Raw genomic sequence first — 21,220 nt, 5'->3', positions numbered from 1 at the left:
TACAATGAAACGGTATTTTACTTTAGAAATTACCTCTCCTATATATTAATAAAAAACACAAATTATAAAAAAATGAATTAGATTTAAAAAGAATGAAAAATAAATTATTAACAGAGAATCAATCGATAACCTTATCATACTCACTGATTTCATTCAATAAAAGATAGAATAAAAAATAATAATTAAAAATAACAAAAAGCTAATTAAAAGAAGAAAACTGATAGTATACCAAGATTAGTAAAAGAAATACTAAGAACTTCAACTACAATATTGATAAAGTAAATAGCATTACAGCTTAATAATGAGTTCGTTAAAGTTAAGACAATATTCTATTCCCATCAGACAAATTAAGTTAACTTCTCTATTCTCCACGTAGATCTACCGGTACTCATTACTCAGAATACCAATGATTTACTTAAGTTAGAAACAAAACGGAGACATTGTACTAATTTTGCTCCATTTTTAATTAACAAACCAAATTCTCACCGGAAAGATTAAAAAGTATATTTTTTTCTGATCGGTACGTAATGATACAATATATAGACCACATAAAAAATTCCATTGATAAAAATACGAGCTACTATCAGAACTTCTCTAGTTAGATCAGTTATTTTTTTTATTTTTTTTTATTTTTGTAAAACCTTGATCAGAATAGCATGGCAAAATAAAAGTTTAATTATAAAATAAAGAATATATATGAAATGTAAATCTCTTTTCAGAATGTTGATCTCAGACGTTAAGTTCTCAGAGAAAAATAACATTTTAAAAAGCCTAGTATGGTAGAAAGAGAAAGAAAAACATCGAGAAAGAATGATTAAATTTTGGAAGTTCAGGAAATTGAATCTATTTGCTATTTATCGTGGTCCTTAAGTGGTCCAAACGGAAAAATATTATAAATGATTAAAAATCATATAAAAGTTTAAAGTAAAAATTGAACTAATATTAAATAATTGTTAGATATTTAAAGTATAAAAACAGAATAGATAATAATTTTATAGGCTTTAACAAAAATTATTGAGGCCTTTAACTTAAATACGTTGGAGTACGATGCAGAAAACTTAGGGTTTTTTTTTTAAATTTATTTAAAAAACTAATCAACGGACTGGTTCTGTAGAAAAAACTTTTAATTTTATTTCAAATAAAATTAATTGATAATTCATTAAAATTACAAGAAACCGTAATAAGATTTTTTCGTACACTGAAGTATTGTGTTCATCTACATGAAAAAATTCTATTATCTTACAAGATATAATTATTTCTAGAAATAAATTTTTTGTTGTTGACTAAGCAATACTCTTAAATGTAGGTGTATGTAAAACACTTTTTATTTACTAAATCTCTACATGATTCAAATTATAAGGCGTAAAAAATTATCTCATGATCTATTTTTGAATCGTGAAAACTGGTTCTGAATTTTGAAAGAGACTTAAAAGGTACTATAATATTTTTAACAGGAATATACTTTAGCATAATAAAAAAATGATGTGGACACTACATGACTTCCTCCTAATAAGCATATTAAATTACATATATTTTTCATATATTTATATTTATTACATTTTTTCAAATTTTTTTATTATTGATGGATTATTTATTGTAATTTTTTTTACAGTCGGAGGTTAATAATTATTAATAAATTAATACATTTAAAACAAAAAAAAAAAAAATATTAAAAAAAAGGAAATGAGGTCGGAAATGAGGCCTTCCCCTTGTAAGATTCAAATATTTTATTAACTAAAATTTTATTGGGCTATAACTCTGGAACCAATAAAAATAAGTACCATTTATGATATTTCAGTGAAAAGCTCTCAATTATTACTGCAATTAAGAAAAGGTCCAAAATTCAAATTTTTGGGATTTTGGGCTTATTTGGACACTAAAGGAGAAGTGCACAACTAGAATTACAACAGTTCTAAATCAAAAATTTCGACATTCTACGGTTAATCGTTTTTGAGTTATGGAAGATATATACGGACGTACAGACGTCACACTAGAAAATGGATTCAGGGATGGTCAAAGTGGATATTTCCGTTGAAATCTGAAAACCAACATTTTTCACCGTTACAATACTTTCTTGTACGAAGTAAAATTTTTTCCTTTTGCCTAACAACTTTTGCCTTTTATTAAAATGCGTCAAAGCAAAAATTTGTGCTTATACAAACGAAATAAATTTAATTGTTCCATGTGAATTTTTGAATCTAACGAAACACTCAGATATTAAACTATGGATGATTTAAATATTATTGTTGAAATTAATGGAAATGTATGATGATTAACAGTGTTACATCTACCTGAGAAGCACAATGCCAAAATTTTATCCATGTGTAAAATTATATAAGTTTCCGTCCAGTGAATAATTACTGAAATTATAATTATTGTAGACTTTACTAATCTTTTTAAATAATTGTCTTCGGATATAAAATCAATTGCGCCAACCAAAAAGAGGGTAACATTTTAACGATTTCTGAGACAGATAATTAATAAATAAGAAGAAGAGCAAAGGTCCGAGGATATTTCCCTGGGGAACTCAATCTTCTACGTCTTAAAGTGAGGACCAATGTTTCATATGATATGGGTATACTTGTCGAAAGACGAAATTTCAACTCCCAATCAACAATAAGGTATGACTTTAACCAATTGTAAATAGCTTCTGAAGTTGCATAATAAACGATTTTTTAATAAAAAAAATACGTAAAGGACGAATGGTAACACTTATCATCTTATCAATAAAAACAGAAAAATAAAAAATAGATGATACATATTTACCCTTTGAAGTCTTAAGATTTGCATCACAAAAAGTCATCATCCACCCAAGTTTATCAATACAATGATGAGCAAATAATTTTTTTTTTCACTTTTGGAATTATTTTTTTTATCGATCGTTTTTTTACACTGATTTCCTTTACTTTTCATGAGAACCTCTCAAACTATTATGTAAAAATAATCATTGAATTTGACTGCGGTGAATGTCAGGTTATAAATTGACTCGGCATATATATTAAACTTCACTTTAAATAGTATTTTGAAGAAGAATTAGAAAAGCTATAGACCACCGAACAGAAGAGAAAAAATTATTTCATCTATTATCCAATAAATATAATTACCGCTTTCTTCAGGTCTGTGGTGTAGCATCACTTAAAACATCAACTCAAGATTGCTCACGCTCCTTATACATGATCTTCAACCAATCAAAGAAATATTCATTCTTTTACAACAGATTTAGAATGGAATAACAATTCTTATTAAGTGATTTTATTAAGATTTATGTAAAGTCTATTACAAAAAAAGTTTTTAATCGGTTTAAAATTCTTAAAATGTGTATTAGATTTTGGTCCCTAATAATTATTTAACAAAGAAGTTTAATATGTCAATGCTAATAAAGAAAATGTCCAGTCTACCACACACTCATTTATTAAAGACAAATATAAATAAAAATTACTCTCTAATAAACTAATTTTGTAATCAATTTACACATAATTTCGGGCTGCGGTTAATTTATCTTGTTTTATATTTATGAGTAAAGCACTTTTATTTTAGTTCCATTTTTTTAAGTTTTCTGTAAATATCCTGAATCTTCTAAAAAAGTTTCTTTTATTTAAATTATTTGGTTTATTAATCTGACTTTCTTCTTATCTACTGGTGATGATTGTTTAAGAATTGAAATAAACTTTATTTATAGATTTTAATCAAATATTTCGTTAAATAATTTTTAAAAACATTTGTATTTCAAATTTATTTTAGTAACTGTTTAGAATTAAACAGTAATAATAATGATTATTATATATAAATAAGAAAATAATAACATTTTTAGTTCAGAAATTTTCACTTAAAAAATTTTGGATCTTATAAATAATCTTATCCTAAAATAATAATTTCCTTAAAATTCTGTAAGAAATCCATGACGAAATTAGAAAATAAAGAAAATAAATTCTAGAAGAAATAAGACAAGAAAACAGAGAAAAGAAATAGTTTATCTTGACTAACGATAAATCAATGACTTTGTACTCTTTTTGTTATCTTGAGTTTTCTATTCTATGGTGATGCATTTCCACTTCTTGTACCATCAATTCTTCTTGGACTATTTTCACTATTATTGGTTCATTTTATTTCACAGAGTTTAAAAAATCCAGGCGAGGTCAGTACTGGATAGTTAATTGGTGGATCTGAGTAGTCCATTTAGAGGCTAAATTACATTAGCAGGATGTAACATTAATAATATTACGTAAATATTCCAAATTGTATATTGTTCAGTCAAAATAAAACCCACTTACACTTATAAATGTTTTTTTAAATTTCTATTACAAAAGAAATTATGAAATTAAAAACCCGAAGAAAATTATTAAAAAAATAATAAATTCTTTTTTTATACTATACAAAGTTGTCTAAAAATTACTGATCCTTTGAAAGCCAAAATTGAAAATACATTTATTGTTCTTGGAAAATAACATTATAAGACCACATATAAACGATTTTTTCAATGACCTGCTATGTTTTACTACAACACCATAATCACGTTGCTATAGAACTCCTATGGTTTCTGGTCAAAAAATTTTGACACGGATTTTCACAGGCCTCTTTTGAAACTAGCTTATCCCAATTCAGGGAGTTCTGGAAAGAAAAAAACAAATGATAGCCTGGGGTGCCAGGTCCGAGCTATATTGCTCGGTTGGTATTGGTATTGGTATTGGTTTAAAACCTCCCAGTAAACTTCTCTCGATTTTTGACGTGTCGTTAAAGATGTATGCAATCTGGCGTTGTCAGCGTGGTATACGACGCTCTTTTTTTTAACCCAGGCCGTTTCATTTGAATTTCTACGTGTAATCGCGCTAGCTGCGACTTACAGATCTAAGTCTTTCGTTTGATCTGGAGGCAGCTGCTAGTGACGCAGCTGCCTCCCCTTCCAATATCACCAAACGCAAAACATAACCTTTCTGGGCGTTAGTGTGGGCTTTGTCACAGACTGTGAAGCTTCTCCTTCCATCGACATCGATATTTTTTGCAAATTGTTGTTGTAGATTATCTACTTTTCAGCATCGTTTTAGAAATGGCTCGATTTCGTTACGTTTCATTAGATATTCGCAGATAGAAATTCGATCGAGTAAATTTTATTTAATCAGATCATTGGCACCTAATCGTCAAGCTTCTTTTTGTAGTCAGCTTTCTCCAAATAGTTTAACAGTGTTTGATGATGGATGTTTAGGTAATTGGCGATTTCATGATTGCGCATATATGCCAGTCTTCCTTGACTTTTTTCAGAATACGCTAACTGAATTTTGTGTGGTATAGGCTCAATACCTTTTAAACTACCTATTATCAACTTGGACGTGCACTTAAATGTATTTTTAACTAGGAAGATGAAATGATCAATGGAAAAAGCCAGATTTTTGTTGAGAATTGAAGCTAAGTACGTTAAATTATAATTAAATTAAATTATTAAATCAAACTTGGGAAACTTCTTATTAAAAAAAACCAATATCCAAATTAAACGTGAAAGATGTTGAAACTTTAAGAATTTTCACAATTTTCATGTAAAGTTTTTTATAAAAACAAATAAAGAACAATTCAAACCAAACAAAAATATCAGAAAACAAATTTTTACTTCTTGACGAAGTAAAGGAAGTACTGTGATCGCGAAAAATTTCGGTTTTTAGATTTCAACAGAAATATCCATTTCGACTATCCTTGAATTCATTTTGGCTAGTTACGGCGTGACGTCTGTACGTATGTATCTTGCATAACTTAAAAATGATTAGCCGGAGGATGTTGAACTCCCCTTTTGATTGCAATCGACTGCACCAAAAGTATCCAAAAAAACCCAAAATCCAAAAACATTTGGATTTTGGAATTTTTCTTCACTGCAGTAATAAGCCCTCATTGAGAGCTTTTTAACAATATATCATAAGTGGTATTTATTTTCATTGGTTCCAGAGTGTAGCCAAATTAAATTTTAATTAATGAAATATTTTGATCTTATAAGAGGAAGGTACATCGATTCAAACCAGACTTCATCTCTCTTTTTTTAGCTTTTTGATTTAAATGTATTGATTTATTAATAATTATTAACCTCTGATTGTAAAGGAAATTTTACGATAAATAATAATTCAATAATAAAACAACAAAAAAATAGATATATGAAAAAATATAAGAAGTTATTAATGAATTAAAATTTTATGTACTTTTCATTTAAAAAAAAAAGTGTATATATATTTTAATAGGCGTACAAGGAAGTCATATTGTGTTTACATCAGATTTTTATGTAGAAAATACTTAGTAATACTTAAGAAAATAATCATAGAGAAACACCAGTCAAATATTTGTGAATTTTAATTTCTTTTATTTCGATTAAAATACAACATAAAAGAATATAATATTATAAGCCAGGAGATATGGATACAGTATATTTTTAAACGTACAAAGTTTAGGCGAATATTAAAAAAAGTTATAGATTTTAACCTCTTGGCAAAATAAATAGCAATATAAAAATAATTTGTCAATATAAAAATAATAATAATAAAATTACGATTATCCTGGGAAAAGATTACTTTTTATGAAAGTTTTAATATTAATAAGCTAATCCCAGTTTTTAAAATAGAAAAAATGATTTTACAAAAAAAAAGTAAATAAATAAATTTTTAATATTAGAAATACAGACGGTTTTTTAGTGAACCCCAAAAAGCGACTGTATGCATCTTCATCAGTATTTTCTGATGAAATAAATATAAAATTAGAAAACATTATTGTAACCTCATTCAGAAAAAAAAATCTTGATCGGATATATCATTAAAATGTATGCGAGGAGAAACAAAGCAATGCTGATCGATAGGTCATTGACAGACAAACACAAATTTATAACAGATTAAATTTTTAAAGAGCTCTAATCGTGAACCCCCACTTCTGGTTTGTTAGACGTATTTTACTGGGCTATGGAAATTGGTCGATTTGTTTTCAAAATGTATATTCATCTTTTTATGTATATGTACAACAAATCCAGCGATATGCAAATCCAGTTTCTTCGCTTTTCATGAAATATGTATCAAACAATTCTTCTGAATTGGGTGAATGAAAATGATCTGACACATGGTGAGATGTTACACAGGCGAAAAACAAAATAATGTATACATATAAAATAGTAATAGTCGTAAATAATATAAATATACATATATATATATATATATATATATATATATATAAATGTGTATATATATATATATATATATATAAAATACTAGAAACGAATTTAACAATAATAAAATGACATAAAACAAGAAAAATACTCACTGATACAATTTTAGTTATAAATAGTAAACGCTGAATTTAGTTGGAGAGCTTTAAGTTTCGATTTTTTTTCAGCTATAATAAAAACTCCACATCCATGAATGGTAATTGAAATAACCGATGTTACTATGTACGCCAACACTTTAATTCTTAAAACTAAAACGCGATCCATAAATAACTGGGATGAGATAATATGTATTACTTTTTACCTCAAGTTTTCTGACTAATTATTTTGAATTTTCCCGGCAAAAAACTTTTAATACAGAACTGTATCATTCTAATATCAATACGCTACCAGAATATAATTCTAGACCACGGTAACAAAAATAATACTAAAATTTATTGTTGTTTTAATAAGCCATATAATTTTTCTTTTAAAAAATCTTCCACTTGTGTAAGCAGGAAAATATCTGTAACGAGACCATAAGAGGAACCTTCTCTCTAAATAAAAATAGGTGATTGACATAGACTCCTTTATTACAAAGTAAATTTTGAACATGGATAAAACTGAAAAATAGGGGACAAATTGAGAACAATTTCTTCAAAAGAAGAAACATCTTATTTTATTTTTTGTAATCTATTAAAAATATACATCAATATATGAAGATAATAGTTTACGTACAAGCTAAGAACCGAGAGCAAAGCTATCAGAGAAAGGAAAGAGAAAGAGGGAAAACAACAAGTAAACTACTAGTGATGAATATTAAGCTATTAAGCTAAGTAGCTATAATTTACATACATACAAAACTAAACTTTAGATATTTTTGGATTTTAACAACAAACACCGACATTCCACGAATCGATCAATCAGTCATCTGTCTTGAATAGTACAGCAGACAGACACGCCCTAATAAAAATGTATATTATGGAGTAGCTTTTATGATTCCTATTAGTAATTGTTACACTCGGGTGGGAAGACCGCATTTATCATTATTTCATACAACTGACATAAAAAAAAATATGCTAATACGCGTCAGTGCGACCCCTTTTTAATATAATGAATACTATTATATCCTTAAAATGCTTAAAATTTGATTACAAATTTCTGGTTACAAAAGGTCAAGGTCAAGGTCAAAAAATGAACAATTTACAAAATTTTATACTCAAAATGTTAAATTTCAATTAATGGAATCACCAATTTTTGGCGTTTTCCTTAATTCCACAATGGGATTACATTTTTAAATTTTACTTTTTTTTATTAATAAGATTATTGATCCGGCAATGCTTTGCTATTGTTAGATTTGAGTATATATATATATATATATATATATATATATATATATATATATATAGAGAGAGAGAGAGAGAGAGAGATTAAACGAACACAATTTAAAGTTTGATAAAACAGTAAAAACTGAACATTACGGAGCTTCACAAAATTTAACCTTTCACTTTATCCCTTTTCCCCGTTTTCCCCTTTTCTCTTCCTCCTTTCCCTTTTCCTCCTCAGCCCCCTCTTCCCTCTCACTATTTATTTTCCTTTTCCTTTCCTTCTATTACCCCTGCTCATTTCTCCTTTTCTCTCTTTTCCCCTTTTCCTTATTTTCCCTTTTTTATTTTTTACCTTTCTTCCCTATTTCCCTTTTCTTTTTTTTCTTTTTTTCGATTTTTCCATTTTTCCTTGTTTTTGTTTCCTTTTCCCTATTCCTTTCCCCATTTTTTCCGTTTTCATATTTCCCTTTTTTATTTTTTCCTTTTTTCCCTTTTTCCCTATTTCCCTTTACCTTTTTTGCTTTTTCAACTTTTTCCTTTTTCCATTTTCCCTCTTTTTTGTTCCGTTTGCTTTTGGTTATAGAGGGCAATGTTGAAACGACAACATTTTCAAAAACACCCATACCAAAATTTTGACTGATCGCATATTTTCCCTTACAGTTATGCAGTAATAGCTATGCAGATACTATAATAATATACTGATACTATAATAGTATGCAGTAATAGCTATAATTACTACATATTATTATTATTATCTTCTATTAACCATTACATTCTTTCTTTTTTCCTGTTTAGATAATTCTTCAGAGGATGAATGAGGATGATATGTATGAGTGTAAATAAAGTGTTAGTCTTGTACATTCTCAGTTCAACCATTCCTGAGATGTGTGGTTAATTGAAACCCAACACCACCAAAGAACACCGGTATAAACGATCTAGTATTCAAATCCATGTAAAAATAACTGGCTTCACTAGGACTTGAACGCTGGAACTCTCGACTTCCAAATCAGCTGATTTAGGAAGACGCGTTTACCACTAGACCAACCCGGTGGGTTAACCATTACATTCTATAAAATATTAAAATGTTTATAGAAAATTAAAACAATATGAAACAGAGGTTCAAGTAAATTTTCAAGTGGACTAACAAACACAACCGATTAGATACTGTGCCTATCAAGGGAGATATGATTCTTTCTGTCTTCGAAACCCAATTTTTTTCACCCCCTGGGCCATAGGTTGGTGGTATCAAAAAAACTTTACTTAGGTAAGTTTTAGGCCCTTATCCAAAGAATAGTTGGAACTTTAAATGAATTTGATATTTTTCTTAATAGGAATGTTATAGCGATATTTTGTTTTTTTCGAGAAAGCCTCCTCCCATTTCCATCTCCATGGTCCGATTTTGCCCATTAACGAAATTGACCGAGATTTTGGATCATCTTATTTTATGTATAAATTTGAAAGAGATCGACGGAGAATTACAGCAGTTATCAAGTCTACAAGAAAGTGAAATATATATATATATATATATATAAACATCTGAACTGACGGTGATTTTGGAGTCTGGGGGATGTGAAACGCGAGACATGTCGAAAATTTTCGGAAGTCGAATCATGATACTCATTACAACAGGTAGCTTTCTTATGAAATTTACCTAAAAGACTAACAGAAAGTTCTTTATAGTTAAAAATACATAACTTTTATATATATTAAGGGAAAAAATTGTATTTTCCTGTTGCATGATTCTCAATGATCGTTTATTAAGCTAAATAAAAATAAAATATATGAACATCTGTGCACGTCGGGAAGTTGGAATATAAATAACACAAACTATAAACGAATGAAAGAAAGATTACATTATTATAGTCTATAAAATGACATCCTTTTTGTCTTTTATTCTCATTTTTTCTGGGCTTAGCACGAAGCGAGAATAAGGTTTATAATACTACGTATCATTTTTCTCTATTCTGTTTTTATAATACAAAGTTTTATTATTAATGTTACTACTTTATACACAGCATATGGCTTTTAACTTTTACATTGAAACTGAAGCTAAATAACTGATAATAATGTTTTACTGTACTGGGATTAAAATGTATTACATTTCAGACTGTAATATTTATTTGATGCTTTTGAAAGGTAAGATCCATTACTTAGAAGCAATCCTTGAGAAAGGTTATCTTAAAAAAACCCATTTAGGTAATGTCTAAAATTATTAAAGATTGAAAATCTATTACCGGTTGCACAGCTAAGGATGTGACATACGGTTTTTGATTCTTAGTTTAATAAATCGTTTTTACAATTAAAAATATTATTGATGAAGATAAAAAACATCTTTTTGGTTTTTGTGATAAAGAACTTACTTATTGTGTAGTTGAGAAAATGAATTAGTTTAATTTCAAATAAAAATTATTTCCAGTTTTATAAATTAATGTGGATTTCATGTTACTTATTCAGTTGATCTTATCAACTGAATAAATTGACAGGTTGGTATGACATGATTTCTAACCCACCGGGTATCAGGTATTGTTAACTCGTCATTGTTATTAAGCTGATTTCGAAGTCGAGAGATCTAAGGTCCAAATCCTAGTAAAGGCAGTTAGTTATTTTTATACGAATTCGAATACTAGACTGTGGATATCGGTGTTCCTTGGTGGTTAGGTTTCAATTAACCAGACGTCTCAGGAATGGTTGACGTGAGACTACACTTCATTTCCATTCATACATATCATCCTTTGAAGTAATGCCTTACGGTGGTTCAGGAGGCTAAGCAGAAAAAGAGAGAAAATGATTCCTAGTTAGGATTATTTAATAATGTAGATAACCTAAAAAGGAAAAACCATGGAAAAAACAAAATTAACGTTACAAATCAAAAACTATTAAAGCACAAAATATTCTGATGAAACTATAAAACTACACTTAAACTTGCAGTAATTGCTAAATATTAATTTTTTTATAATAAGTAAATCAAAACATAAGTCAATTTACTCATAATCTTGTCCAAAACGATTAACTTACATATATTAATGAATACAAATTCCAAAAATGTTTCAGGTAAAACGAATTTGAGGTATTATAATTACTCTCAGAAGGAATATTTTGGTCAAAATTAAACAAAAAAATATTTTCCACGAATCATAATTCAAATTTTATTTCGTCGTATTTTTCTGCTAGCGTTTATTTTAAAGTTAACTCTGAGTGATTAAATCATCAAAAAAATGCAATTACAGAAGAGAGACCTTTTGAAGAATCGGTGTGTAAGCTCAAGTGAATCTTCACTTCCACCGCTATTGCTTTGAAGATAAACCTAGTCGTTCATTTTGAGTTCAGAATTTGTGTTCGTGCATCAAGTTTTCTTTCTGCACCAAACGTTTCAACTACAAAAACCCGACGGCAAACAGATATGATGGTCTGAAAAATGGAAACAATCTATTTCACTTACTTCAAGCTTACTCCGTGTTTTATTCTAGTCTGCTGCATCTGACGGTAATATTCAGCATTCAGACTTTTTCATTTACGATGTCCCTGAGGGAATAACCTTCTTGTTTCCGGCTTATTTGGCTCACCTTGGATGAAATTATTTTATAGAATATTACTCTAAGATTACTAATAACAGCTTGGGGATAGATATTCAAATTACCAGTATTATACAGTATAATATTTGTTACCACAGTTACATTAATATAAATTTATTCCAGGTTCATAAAATAATTAGCGGTTAATCGATCAGCATTAAATTTTTCAATAAAAATAAACCTATATAAAAAAAAGACAACTAAAAGGTAAAAAATATTTTTATTTATAATTATGAATTTTTATGTCTACCGAAAATTCAGGGTTAGTAATTTGTTAATAATTATTTTTAATTTGACATAAAATTTTTAAAGTCAAAAATAAAAAGGTTTTTACTTTTCAGTTAATTGTTTTAAGCTTATTTTAAAAATTAATATTAAATTTCATTTTATTTAAAACAATTACAAAATAAAACAACTACTTTAAAATTTGACTGTATCTTTCTTTTAGACTGTATACGTCAAACACGTCATAATTTTAACATAATATCTTACCATCAATTAAAAAAAATGTTAATATTGAAATTAACGTTTCCATTAATCTATTATAATTACGAAATATATGACAGAGTAAGGTTATAAAGATGTGAGAATAATTTTATCATCATTTGTAATTAACATCAAAAGTCTTTATTCAAAAAAAAAATATATATATATATATTAATCTTGCTATCTCACTCACTCTCTCTCTCTCTCTCTCTCTCTCTCTCTCTCTCTCTCTCTATATATATATATATATATATATATATATATATATATATGGTCAGATTAATACTAATCTGGCTATACTAAGAAACAACAAACACGAAACCATTTTCGCACTGGAGAAACTGCATGAAATATCTTGTAAACCCGGACTCCAAATTTCTTATGAAAAGACGCAGCATATGGACCCAAAATCAACTGCAAAACCTCTCGTCGCTACAAACACAGTACGGCAAACTCCCATAAGCCCCTCACTTTAAGTACTTGTGAGAAACCTTCAACTCAAGGGACTGAATTAATATCCAACACAGAAAGAATACTCAAACTCCAAAAGGCGTACAAATTTACGAGTATATAGTATCACAATAACAAAAGGGCAGTATCTCGTAATGTGAAACTAAGACATTACAACACGGTTGTCTGGCCGGGAGCCTTGTATGCAGCAGAAACTACAGTAATCAGAGCAATGACCAAAATTCATCCAATCGAGAAGCAAGAACGGAAAATCAACGGTGCGGTCCTCACAGACGGAATCTGGATCAAATGACCCACAAAGAAATTATATGAAAGTATCGATATCATCACCGGCAAGTTTAGAAAAAGGCGTCTACAATTCTACGGACACTTATGCAGGATGGATGAAGACGTAGACTCACTAAGAAAATTTTCAATATCGACAAAGCAAGTAAGTTTAAGTCCATTTGGATGAAAAAGCACAAGACGACCTGGATGACTGAACATATCAGAAGAAAAAATCAAAAACAGAAGGAGATTTAGAAATGAAATTAGAAATAAGAAAACTGAACAAGAGCAAAAAAATTCCTTTCAGCACCCCAAGAGCTGAAACCGCCGCCCCTTTCAAGGCGGCGGTAGATTTTACCGGTGCTAAGTAGGGGATAAAAAAGTTGAACAGGCTGTCAAGAACTTGGTTAGAACTTGGCCTGGCGTTTCCCTCGTCTTATGACTAGAGGCAAAGGCACCTCCCGGAACCGTGTTCATGCTTAATTTGGGGTCTGGTTCCCAGAAGTAGGGAAAAAAGTAGGGGATAAAAAAGATCTCCATCATAAAGTGAAGAAAAACTTCAAATTTGTTCAATACGACAATGGTTGCATATAAAAAAAGTTTCGCATGTTTAGTGTACGACAAGCCCCAATCTTCTTACAATTTCAAGCAATATTTTGGTCATCCCTTGCTGAAAGGGTTGGTCGTGTCAAAAATTGTTTGAGACAAAAGTATTGGGTAATGTTTAGACGACTAACGGCCACTTTTAACCTATTCCATACTGTACCTAGGGAGGTATGATTCTGTTTGTCTTCAAAATCCCATTTTTTCCACCCCAGGCCCAATGGTTGGTCCTAAACTATACTTAGATAAGTTTTAGACTTTTATCCAAAGAATAATAGGAACTTTAAACGAATTCGATATTTTACTTAACAAGAATGTTACAGCGATATCTTGTACTCGACCGAGATTTTTGGTCTTTACATTTCATGTAACAATTTGAAAGCGATTGGCGCAAAATTACGGCAGTTATCGTGACCACAATAAAGTGAAAATAATATATATATATATATCGCGAAGATATGTCGAAATTTTTCGGAAGTCGAATCATGGTACCCATTATAATAAGTAGCTTTCTTATGAAATCTACCTAAAAGAGAAACGATAGGAAGATGATGAGCGGAGGAGAGGAAGAAGAAACATAGTGAATCAATGAAAAGATTCTGGGAAGAAAAGAAAAGAGAAGAAAGAAATAAAACCATGATTGGCTCAAGCTCACGCGCTCTCTTACGGTAGAATAATCGGAAAAAAAAAATATATATAAATATTTTTTTTTTAATTTAATACATTGAATAAGAATGTTTTTTTCTAATAGTTACTTGTCACTTAATAAAAAGCTGATATTCCAGCTATTATTTTATTTTTAAGATAACACAGTAATTGCATGTATACTGCATATAACGGCATATGTATGCATGTATAACTGCATAGTTATACAATTTTAAGTCTTACTAGTAGTTTTTAAAAACAAGGTGTCTCCATTTTTTACCACTGCAATTTTTTTTCTATAATAAATAAGATTCAGCTAATCTTTATAATACAATTTAATGCATCAAAATTAGTTACTTTTATACGGATTTGAATACTAGATAGCGGTGTACTTTGGTGGTTGTGGTTCAATTATTCAATTAAGCACACATTTCAGAAACGGTCGGCTTGAGTCTGTACAAGACTGCACCTCATTTGCATGTCATACATATCATCCTTACCTCTTACGACCATGGGGAAGAGTTCCTACTGTTCACTAGTTGAACAGCTTTTAACATAAGTATTAGCATGAAAAAGAAAACAAGTCAACGTAACCTCAAATTGAGGTTATGTTGTCTGTTGTCGACCTTAAATTGAGCGTAACTGAAGAACGACTTAATACCAATCTTCATACAATTTTCACTTGGACAACTTCAGATACACTTCTACAGCTGATCTAAATTTCAATGAAATTAATTCATTTTTGAACTAAAAATTTTATACACAGGCCTGTAGGCCAACGTGTAACTAACTTTGACTTGGATTTGAGCCTCAGAATCTTCGACTTTTATTATTATTTAAAATAATAATAAACATGTTTGAAATATAACGATATGGCGGGTTGAGAAAAGTGAGATGGGGTAGTGGACACTTATCTCGATTAAATTTTTCATCTGGATGTGATTTACTGACATTCAACATTTTTAAATCATTATAAAATAAATTTCGTTCCAGAGGAAATATCTTCTCTACGGGAGTATTCATTGGAATATCTTTATAAAAACAAATCTATCATAATCATTACAAGAAGTTCAGATTTTATGAAATTGATTGAGATATTGATTGATATATACGTAAAATAGATAATTGAGAACGTTTGGTGTAGTAAATGGAGATATTAAGAGATTAATAGTGAATTAAAGTTGTGACAATTCATTAAAATATTAACATAACAAATTCAAATTTTCTTTAACAATGCTTAATCAGTAAGTAGCAACTGTAATGATATTTTAAAATTAGTTCTGTTAGAAAAGTCAAAAAGAGTAGATCTTTTTTATTTTGCTCCAGAACTAAAACTTAACACAGGCTTAATAAGAAAAAGCGTTAACAGATAAAGTAAAACAAAAAGACCGTTCAAGACATCTTTGAAGGAAGCAGCTAAAGTATAAAAGAGACAAGAACCTAAGAAAGAAAGAGATTTAGGAAAAAACTAAACCGAAAAAAGAAGCAGTACATACTGAAAAAACACCTGAAAGAATTATAACATAAAGAGGTATTTATAGCAAAACGAAAGTTAAACTAATTTAAGTAAAAGAAAAAGAACAACAAAAATGGTAGAGCCATAACATTAATGGTGGGGTGTGAATAAGCGGGGTGGGGTGGTGGGTCCCCATCCTGAACTTTTGTGTTTTTGGATATTAATTATTTAACTGTCTTTGCAAAAACTAATGAGAATGAATGTATATTTTTAAATCCTGTGTAAAATTATTTGAAGTAAATCTAAACCATCTGTTTCAATAAATTTTTCAAAATCTATGAATTTTGTTATTTTTATTGTAGTTATTAACACATAATGTTTCAGTGAATCAGATAATTTTGAAAAGTTTAAAAATACGAGAAAAAATTTTATTTATAAAAACACTTCAACTACATTGATAAAATCTTTTTCTTAAATATTATATTTCTTTAGGTAACAACAATTTTGTTACAGACATTTGTAACAAATTTAATTGTAAATGTAAATCTGCTGTGTTGTTCCCTTGTCCCTTGTTACTCTTTTACAGCATTTCCATAGAATTCGGGTAATTTCTAGTTGTATTCAACGTTCCAATTACTGAATTATGAGGTTTGTTAATTCATTAAATACATGAGTTTTCAAATACTTAGAGAAGAAAAATAGGTAATTCTGATACTATTGATATCATCAAAACTTTCTTATAAATGCATTTGTCTTTTTAAACAGTCGTTTAAAAACAATTAGATATACATATTGTAGCCGTATTTAGCAAAAAAATACTTAATACACTACTATTTTTGTTGCCTTCAGCTTGATCAAAAACAAAAGTAAATAAGTGTAAAAAAAATCATTCTTTTACATTCCTTAAATTAATGTATGTATGTATCATCAGTTTTTACAAAACTGATGATACATACATCCAGTTTACATATAGACATTTCAGAACATTTTTGATGACAAATTGAACATTAACAGATTATTAATTATAAGTTAACTAGCCGGTCAGGAGTTCTGTCTCTTTGACGCGCCAGTGTTCATTAAACTCTTGCTTGTGAGAATAATAATGATAAACAAAAAATTTAAAGCCTGTTCAATATATAAAAAAATGTAAGTCTTTTGTAATTTCTTCGGAGCAACAATTTGGTCAGTACAGCATCCGAAATTTTGAAGATGTGTTAACTATTCTGTAAGCTGGGTAATATATGAAATGTGATAAAGATACAGAAGTATGAGCGATTGCACATGAGAATATCAATTTTTTTTAAACTGAACATCAAAAATTCTCATACATAATGATTACAAAAGAAAAAACTAAAGTTCAAATGAAATAGTTTGAAGTTCAATAATTTTAGGATGGGTACAAATACGACAAAATACTGCACACAACACATAATGAGAAACAACCTATTTTCATTCACATTCCATTTAATACAAAACCAACATTTGGTATGAGGATTTTCTTTCAACACAATAAAATAACTGGTAACTGTAATTTCTTCCCTTCGCGTTAAACGTTTTCCGCTGTTTATATAACTGAAGTTTTGTTTTTGTATTGTGCACAATAAATTTTCTATTTTGAATAATTTTGAAACATAATCAGCCCGTTTTGTTTGTTAACTTATATTTTCTATTTTGCTGTCTATTTGACCGCTATCAGTTATGAATGTTTGAATTGATTTTTGGCGTAACATAACAAGGTAACTATATTTTCCTAAGTACGTAAGTGCACTTTATTTTTTTATATAAGTGGCTTTATTCGTACCATTTTAATCAAAATCAAATTCTCTACAATTTTTGTTTAAAAATGACATTTTTATTATCAGTTTAACAAAATTATCTTACACAAAAATAAATTAATGTGTTTTTCGATTCCAATCTTTTGTTTTACCCCAAATTTCTCAAAAAGTACTAAAAGTTCTGGGACTTATTTTTTTTCGGTTTTACAGATCAGATTTCATATAAAAATCAATAAATATACCCCTTCATTTGGTTCCCAAGAATTACAGTTAGTTTCAATTTTATCGTAGGCGCAGAAGTCAGGGCGAAATCTTCGCTAGCCGACACTCACTAAAGAAGCGTTTCCGAACTTAGGTTTATATGATTTTTTTTTCTTTATTTTCAGTAGTAGGAAGTTAATTACATTCTTCGTGAATTACCTGCTTATATATAAATATATTAGCATCTGCGTCTCGGCTTCAACCGCACTATATGGTTACTAGCGTTTTCCTTCGCGGTCAGGTGATATTTAACAAGTCAGGGCTCACTTCATTCAACTTTCTTGTCTAGCCAGGACCCCTCTGAGTTCATTAAATTCACGCTAGTGAGAATAATAATGACAAATAAAAATGAAAGATTATTCAATTTATAAAAAATATCATTGTATTGTAATTTCTTCAGAGCAGCAGTTTTGGCAGTACAGACCCAAAACTCTGAGTGTTCTGAAGAATGCAGCTTTCAAAACAGTAACCCTCTATCTTAAAAATATTAGTTATAACTGACTACCCATCCTTGTACGAGTAAAAATGTATTTTGCGCGGTTCTTAGCGTTATCCGACAAGCATCACCAGGAGGTGACCGTACTTCGTTTCTTATATTTAAAAAAAATTTTAACTGCAGAATTATCAGTTTAATAACTAGTAACTGAATGACATAAAAGTTAATTCTCTTTATTTTCCTGTTGTTCAAATATTTTCAAGCACAGTAGATAACAAAGAATTTTGTTTAGCAATAATGTAATATAAGAGAGAAGTAAGAAATATGCAATCAGAGACAATAATGTCAATAATTCATGGGTGCTTCACCCATAAATCAGTAACTTCATGATGTTGTGCCACCCCCATCAGTAAGTAAGTGTTGGTCAAAATACCTGCAATTATTATTCTTAAACTTACTTTCTAATATTTGCTCATGAAGTTTTTTTTTATTACTACTATTTTCTTTTTTTTTTACAAAATTATAATTAATTTGAAATGTTTTAAAATAATTGAAGAGAACAAAGACAATTTGCTACGGGATCATACTCTTTCATACCAACAGAATTCCACCAAGATTACAAACAGAAAATAAAATATTGAGATCAGTGCACTAACAGTATGAAGTATTTTTGAAGGTATATAAGCTAAAATAATAGTAAATTACCAAATAAATCTTTTTTTAAAAATATTTCGTTATATCCAACCCTTAAAGAGATCAAAATCTATCTTTGAAGACAAAGAAAGACTGCAGTATATATATATATATATATATATGTATTATAAGAAAATTACATTTTAAGTTATTTTTTTCATTCCTCATATCTCAAAATTTAAAGAAAATTCAATTTCACCCTTCAATGCCACCGTTCGACCGACAATAATACCGTACCTTTCTTCGAAAATTCGGTAAACAATAAACGTGTATTTTTAGAATAGGAGTAAAAAATGCAATCCATTTTTTTTTTTACCTCCAGGACCTCCATTAGGTATTGCTTCAGAGGATGAGATGAATGATTTGTAGCGTGTGAAAATGCCATGCGAGACCGGGATTCGAACCCAGGACCTCCGAATGAAAGGTCGTGACGCTACCACTCGCGCCATGGAGGCCGGCTAAGTCAAATCTTACAGATAAATTCATTTAAACCAAGTAATTTTCCAACTCACAGTACTTACTCATCTTGTATCTTACATAGGTCGGATATGATAAAAATTTACCTAAAGAAAATCAAAGATAGCATTATTTTTACCAATAACAGATCTATTCTAGCTCTTGAACAAAATTTAAAAGAGATTTTAACTGCTCAATGTTCTTGTTTTCAAAACTGTTTCAAAATCTTTTAGAAATAAATTAAAATTTTAAAACGACCGTTACATATTGATTTCCTATCGTTGTCCAATAAAAAAGTAATAATTTTAAAACATATGACGGCCAACCGTTATGTTTTAAGCAAATATTACGATTTTTTACAATTTTCCATGTGGTTTTAATTAATATTATAAATAGGACGAATATGAAAGTTCCTGAAGATGCAGTTTAATTCCGAAAGCGCTTGAACGCTTCGAATTCAATTGTTGGTAAGCTGTATAATTATACCAACGGGCCATGCTTAACAAAATTATCATATATTTAAACTATTTTTCTGTTTCAACAGAAAAATTGAAATATATTTGTTTTTTAAAAAATAAAAAATAAAATATTTTCGCAAAACGTTGATCATAAATTCACATAAAAGTTGATTATATTTGATTACCTTTTTAATTAGACGAAAATTAAAACTTAAATAAACGTAACTGTTGGTACGTTTTTAATATTTATATACGATACGAGTGTGTATATAACTCGTTTCAGATAGGCACTAAACAGTTTACTTGAAAAATGTTTAATATTTTTACAGTGATTATTTCAAAAAAAGTTAAAGTTATATTATTAACTCTTATGAAATTAATAAATTTGTAACTTAACGTAATAAAATTTAGTTTTCTTTTTTATTATCTAAACCAATGAGTTAAAGAAATAACAATTTTTCAAAATGATCTAATTTTTTTAAATTGATGGTTTTGTAAATAAATATGTTCTTGTAACAAACAGTAATATTTAAATTGGAAGACATATGATACTGGTATTTGTCAGAAGAAAATAAAGGAGATATAAAGTGACGATGAAAGAAAGAAAGAAAGAAAGAAAGAAAGAAAGAAAGAAAGAGAGTGAGAGAGAAAGAGAGAGAGTGAGAGAGAAAGAGTGAGAGAGTGAGAGATTGAGCGGGAAAGAGAGTGTGAGAGAGATTTGTTGACATGTGTACCGATGCGTGGAGCAGATTGAACTACCCAACCATGTATTTTTCAATAAAGTTTAACTGGTAAGATTATTTTTTATCCTTCCATACTGCATACTTTTTAAAAGTACTGTTTTATATCATAAATCAATTTTTATTACAATGTGTTATAAAATATAACTAAATTTATTACACTGAGAAACTTTTGAAAAAATGTCCAATTGTGTTGAACTTTTGTTTAGAGATTAACATTTCATCATAATTCTGGTGTTCTGCCTGGCGGCAGGTCCCTAACGCCATCGATTTCTTTTCCAAGTCTTCTCATTCGTTCTCCTTGTAGTTACCAAGCTTCACCTAATCTTCATCTAACTTCAACTTTAAAAAAAAAAGAAAATAAACAAAATATGTTATTCAATTTTCACAAAATTTATTTTAAAAATCAGAACA

This window comes from Lycorma delicatula, chromosome 7 (assembly GCF_047948215.1).
Source record: "Lycorma delicatula isolate Av1 chromosome 7, ASM4794821v1, whole genome shotgun sequence".
Classification (NCBI taxonomy): domain Eukaryota; kingdom Metazoa; phylum Arthropoda; class Insecta; order Hemiptera; family Fulgoridae; genus Lycorma; species Lycorma delicatula.
The sequence above is the reverse complement of the archived record's forward strand: the minus strand, read 5'-3'. Positions refer to the sequence as shown.